Here is a 6,866-nt window from a genome sequence, read left to right as displayed (position 1 = left end):
GACAAGAAACTGAACTGGACTAGCCACATAAATATTGTGGTTACAAGAGCAGGTCAAAGGCTAGGAATCCTGTGGCAAATAACTCTCCTCTTAGCTCCCCAAGAGCTCTTCCCATCTACACATCACAAGTCTGGAATGTGATGGAATAGTTTACTCTTGCCTGGATGAGTATTGCTTGATACCATCCAGAACAAACCAGCTCAGAGATGATAACTGCAGGTCTGTATCTGATAAGTGTAGCACAGGAAGAACAGATAATTTTGGGCCAATGGTTCTAAAGTTCTCAACCACAGGGCTCTTTCTAACTTCATGCCTGGGTCTGTTGTGATGAGAGATTGTTTCATTGCAGTAATCAATCTTTGACTCTGCCATTGCAACTACCCCCCTCCTCCAATCTCCCTTTCCTTTCCAAAGTTCTTAATGTGCCATTGTCTCCCAAGGTCATGGCCATCTATCCTGAAACTATATGTTTGAATGCCTCCAATGATATTTTTAGCTCTGTCACAGTGCCAGAACAGCTCTGGTCAAAGTTACACCTGACGACTTAGAGATGTGACTGTGGCAAACAGGAACTGTAGGTAAACCATCCCTGCTTGTTCTTCTCAGTTCACCTGCAGCTCTTGGCATGGCTGACCTCACCACCCTCCACCAACAGCCCTCTATCATTGTCCAAATGAATGGAACAATCCTCGCCTGGTTCCATTCTAAACCATAGCCACAGGATCACTTCCAATTGCTTATTTTCGTTCTCCTGCACCATATCTCTGGCGTCACACAAGGATCTATCCCTTAATCCTTTCATTTCTTTCCTACGTGGTGCCCCTCGGTGACATAAACCAAAAGCACAGAGTTACGTTTCACATGTACACTGACAACACCCATAAACACCTCCTTCCACTCTGTCGCTGTTGCTATATTTTCAGGCGGCTTGTCTTTTTTACAGTTAGTTCAAGGGATTTGAGTTTCGCTGACTGGCCAGCATTTATTGCCCATCCCTAATTACCCTTGAGAAGGTGGTGTAGAACTGTTTTCTTGAACAGTTGAGTTGTAGGTGCCACAATGATGTTAGGGAGGGGGTTGTCGGACTTTGACCCAGCGATGGTGAAGGAACACTGATATAATTCCAAGTCAGGATGTTGAGCGACCTGGAGAGGAACCTCCAGATGGTGGTGTTCCCAAGTATCTGCTGCTCTTGTCCTTCTAGATGGTAGTGGTCTTAGGTTTGGTGGTTGCTGCTTAAGGAAATTTGGTGAGTTCCTGCAGTGCATCTTATAAATGGGAAGCACAGCTTTCACTGTGCATCAGTGACAGAGGGAGTGAATGTTTATGGAAATCACACCAATGAAGTGGATTGGTTTGTCCTGGATGGTATCAAGCCACACTCATTCAGGCAAGAGAAGAGTATTCCATCACATTCCTGACTTGTGATGTGTAGATGGGGGAGAGGCTTTGGGGAGCCAAGGGGTGAGTTACTCACCACAGGATTCCTAGTCTTTGACCTGCTCTTATAACCACAGTATTTATATGGCTAGTCCAGTTCAGTTTCTTGTCAATAGTAACCCCTACAATGTTGTCAGCAACATGAAGTTGGCACAGTTTATATTGGGTTTGGGGGTCTCTCCCAGGGGCCTAAAGGTAAGTATAGGCCCTGGGGAGAGAGCAGCATGGTCAGGTAGTGCCCTGGCAATGCCTCCTGGCACTTCCCCTTGGCACAGGTTGGCACTACACCCCTGCCAACTTGGCAGTGCTGGCTTGTGCCAAGGAGCAGATCCCTGGGGGAAGTGCAGGAGGGCAATTCATTTTGATGTGGAAATGGCCAGGAATGGGTGGAAGAGCTGGGATACCAGCAATAGCTATTGGTGGGGGTGGTAGAAGGAGGTGGGTGTTGGCTCAGACTGCGGAGGGGTGATGAGGGTTATGGGGCCAATGATTGAGGTGGGGGGACAGAAAAAGGAGTCCATGTTCGCAAGGGGAGAGGAGAAGGGGCCGAAAATTGGTTGGGGGGGGGGGGCGGATCAATTGCTGGTGAGGACAGGTTAATAATATTTAAATATATTTAGATGAATGTAAAGCACAACCACGCCCATTGTGGGAGTAGGCCTGATGGTGTCGATAGTGAGGGGCGGGGAAGATCCAAAATCGAGATCTCACCAACGAGAACCGCCACTGCCAGATCTTGAGCCTCCAGCTGTATTCACACGGATGGCAAAAGTGTGCTCAAGAAGGGCCCATAAGAGCTATCCAGCAACAGGTTCCACAGAACAATGGACAAAATATCTCTAACATCCCCCCCAGGTTACATGTTAGTTGTTTTACTTAGAGGCTGAGGTCAGCGTCCTTGATTTTATATTCCTTGCGGCAAAACCCTCTTATTTTCGTAAAGCAGTGAATCCTCTGATTTGCAGCATGCCGAGATAGGTTCGTTCATAGCGTACTTTCCCGAGACATGCCACATTGGCTAGATTTGTTCTAACAGGAGACATTAAAGGTTATTTTGATGGAAAGTATGAATCATAGTACCCAAAACATTGGAATAAGTGCACTGACCACTCATGACTACACAAAACCACAAGAATATTTTCCACATTCTCCCTCTGGGATATCAAATTCAACAATCCCATGGCACATTTAATGGAATCACTGAAGCATGATAGTGTAGCCTGATCAACATGCAAAAATAAGTTGTATTTAATGGAAAGAATTAAAGACAATCGTAAGTGTTGGCTGTACGTACATTCAATGGGAAATAAAGAGGCAGCTTTAGTATTAAGTTTTAACAAATCAAGTATTTAATGTTCCCACCATAAGAGAGATTGAGTAAACACACACGTGTAATGTGCGATGCTGGTCAGAAGGAGATTTTTCACCACCACTTCCAGAATAACCCACTTACATTAACACTGCAATGAAGTTACTGTGAAAATCCCCTAGTCGCCACCCTCTGGTGCCTGTTTGGGTACACTGAAGGAGAATTTAGCAGGGCCTATGCACCTAACCAGCATGTCTTCCAGAGTGTGGGAGGAAACGTGAACACCCAGAGGAAACCCACGCAGACACGGTGAGAATATGCAAACTCCACATAAGTAGTGACACAGGCTGGGAATCGAATCCAGGTCCCTGGCACTGTGAGGCAGCAGTGCTAACCAACTGTGCAATGCAGGGTCTTTGATCTGTATTTACCATGTAGTGATTGCACTCATGGCCGGTACAGATCTGTAATATTTTGCAGGGAATGTCATTTAAAAGAAAATTACAGGGTGTGAGCATTGCTGGCTGGCTCAGCATTTATTGCCCATCCCGAATTGCCCTTGAGAAGGTGGTGGTGTGTTGCCTTCTTGAACTGCTGCAGTCCAGGTGGTGCAGGCACACTCTCGGTGCTGTTAAGGAAGGAGCAGTGATAAAGTTCCAAGTCAGGATGGAGAGGGATTTAAAGCAGAACCTCCAGATAATGGTGTTCCCCTGTATCCGCTGCCCTTTTCTTTCCAAAAGGTGGCAGTTGTGGGTTTAGAAGGTACTGCTGGAGGAGCCTTGGTGAGTTCCTGCAATGCATCTTGTAGATGTTGCATACTGCTGTCACTATTCATCAGTGGTAGAAGGAGTGAGTGTTTGTGGAAGGCATATCAATCAAGCAAGCTGCTTTGTCCTGGATGGTGTGGAACTCAGTAAAAAGCCTGACAACACCAGGTTTTAGTCCAACCGATTTATTTGATGGTAAACTCACAAGCTTTCGAGGGGACTGCCTCTTCGTCAGGTGAATGGATTCTACTATGAGTTTACTATCAAATAAATCGGTTGGACTAAAACCTGATGTTGTCAGACTTTTTACTGTGTTTACCCCAGTCCAACGCCGGCACATCCACATCATGGTGTGGAACTACCAAGCCAGTCTTGGTGATGGACATTGATGTCTTCCCCAGATTATATTCTGTGCCCCTGCTACCCTCGGTACTTCCTCCCAACTGGTGGTCAGCATGGGGAAATTCTGATTGATGAACCGAATAGGGTCAGTATGTGGAAAGCAGCAGGAGGTTTCCTTGTCCATGTTTGATCTGATGCCATAATCCCTCCTGGAAGTCCAGACTGAATGTTGAGCACTGCGGGAGAAATTCCCTCCCTACCATTGGGACAAGACATTCCAAGGGATAGTGATTGTTGTGTTTAGGAAATTAGCTGTCAGGCTGAGTATGATTACATCAGTGAAGCAGGGGTTTTCTCTCAGGTGCTAAGTATTGAGCTGAACCCAACTAAACACAAAGACTCGCGAACAATAGTATGCTGGTTAAAGATGTACTTATTGACTAACACATACTGGGAGAAAGGCAGCCAGGCACGCCAACTCCTTTCTGAAGTTTACCATACAATGGCAAAACTGCCAACTCCTGCTTTTAATTTATGTGCATACATTAGTGGGCGCTAAACCCTCATGAGACAGCTGGGTCTGCTATTAATATGTGTTAAAAGGCAATTAAACCTACACTCCGTCTTTAACTGCCAGCGGTTTCATAGACTTATAGAATCCCTACCATGCAGAAGGAGGCCATTCAGCCCATTGAGTCTGCACCAACCACAGTCCCACCTGGGCTCTATTCCCGTAGCCCCACATATTTATTCTGCTAATCCCCTGACACCAAGTGGCAATTTAGTATGGCCAATCAACCTAATCCGCACATCCTGGGTATGTGGGAGGAAACCGGAGCACCCGGAGGAAACCCACACAGACACGGGGAGAATGTGCAAACTCTGCACAGACAGTGACCCGAAGTTGGAATCGAACCCGGGTCCCTGGCGCTGTGAGGCAGCAGTGCTAACCATTGTGCCACCGTGCCACCCATTTCCTGGGCTCCCTGGCAGTTACCAGGTTGAACAAGGTGAGAGTATATTAACAGGGCTGAGAAACTGATAGGCCAGGAAGCTTTTACATACTGAGATATGGCAACTGCTGCTTTACCAAACTGGAGGGATTTACAGGACTGCTCCGGGAGCGTGCTTTCGTTGCTCTAAAGGGGATTTCCAATAACCTGGAGGTCATTTCTGCTTCCTATTTTGCTTTTGATCTGCTGTTCCAAGTTTCAACTTTAAGGGAATATTATACACCACTACACTGGACCTCTGATGAGGAACAAGAGAAGCAGCACTAGTAACAGCAATAGCAGGAGCTGCACCAGCAGACTGTTTGTTATTCACACTCCCCCCACTCTGCAGGACTGAGGGGATAAACACAGAGATCCAGCTTGCAGGAAGCAATGATCCTAGCACGGTGTGTGTGGCTTTCTGGACATGACTGAACACCAGTGCCTCAGGAGGTTTAGGCTCTCACATCAACATTTACAGTCTCCTGGATGAAGACCACTTGCCAAGTGGACAAGAGGGTTGGGTGGGGGTTTGTGGCAGGGGGAAGGGGGCACAGGGAGCGGGTATGTCAGGGTCACCACGGCCCTGATTTTTCATCTCCAGCTCCATCAAGGTGATCTTAGTCAAATCTCACTACCTGCATCTCCCAGATGACAGGTGCAATGTTAGCCTGGGCTGCTATCCTCACCCTCTTTGTCACCGATGAGACCAGTTAGGAGGCCCTCAGATTTGCTGCTGAGGCTGGATTCCCAAAGGTCCCATACATGGAAACAAGAACTAGAGGACAGGAAACAAGAACTAGAGGGCACAGCCTCAAAACAAGGGGGAGTCCATTTAGAACAGAGTTGAGGAGGAACTTCTTCTCTCAGAGGGTAGTGAATCTCTGGAATTCTCTGCCCATTGAAGTGGTGGAGGCTACCTCGTTGAGTATGTTGAAGTCACAGGTAGATAGATTTCTGATCAGTGAGGGAATTAAGGGTTATGGGGAGCAGGCGGGTAAGTGGAACTGAACCACTGTCAGATAACCACTGTAGCGTTCTATGTCCTATGTTCTAGATCAGCCATGATCTTATTGAATGAAGGGGCAGGCTCGAGGGGCTAGATGGCCGACTCCTGCTCCTATTTCTTATGTTCTTATGTGGCAAAGAGATGACAGGAGAAATAGCAAATGCACTAGTGATAATTTACCAAAATTCGCTGGACCCTGGAGTGGTTCCTGGAGATTGGGAAACAGCAAATGTGATGTCGCTGTTTAAAAAAGGAGGTAGACAAAAGGTGGGTATCTATAGGCTGGTTAGCTTAACTTTTGTAGTAGGAAAAATGCTTGGATCTATCATCAAGGAAGAAATAGCGAGAGATCTGGATATAAATTGTCCCATTGGTAAGATGCAGCATGGGTTCATGAAGGGAAGGTCATGTCTGATTAATTTGATGAAATTCTTTGAGAACACTATATGTGCAGTGGACAATGGAAAATGTATGGCTGTGATGTATCTGGATTTCCAGAAGGCATTTGACAAGGTGTCGCACCAAAGACTGCTACATAAGATAAAGTGTTACTGATAATGTATTAGTGGGGATAGGGGATTGGTTAATTAATAGAAAGCAAAGAGTGGGAGTAAATGGGTGTTTTTCTGGTTGGCTATCAGTGACTAGTGGTGTGCCTCAGGGATCAGTGTTGGGACCGCAATTGTTTACAATTTACATAGATGATTTGGAGTTGGGGACCAAGTGTATAGTGTGTCAAAATTCACAGGTACACTGAGATGAGTGGCAGAGCAAAGTGTGCAGAGGAGATGAAAGGTCACGAGGGGCCACGGGCTTAAGGTGAGGAGGGTGAGGTATAATTTGGTTGCTAGAGGGAGATTTTTCACACAGAGGGTTGTGGGGGTATGGAATGCACTGCCAAGTAAGGTGGTGGAGGAAGGCACGCAGGACTTGTTTAAGGTTTACTTAGATAGACACATGAGCGAAATAGGGATAGAGGGTTATAGGAGACTGTTTTAAATAAGGAT

This window comes from Carcharhinus amblyrhynchos, chromosome 21, assembly GCF_965287045.1.
Source record: "Carcharhinus amblyrhynchos chromosome 21, sCarAmb.v2.hapA, whole genome shotgun sequence".
Classification (NCBI taxonomy): Eukaryota; Metazoa; Chordata; class Chondrichthyes; order Carcharhiniformes; family Carcharhinidae; genus Carcharhinus; species Carcharhinus amblyrhynchos.
Note: the sequence above shows the minus strand (reverse complement) of the source record.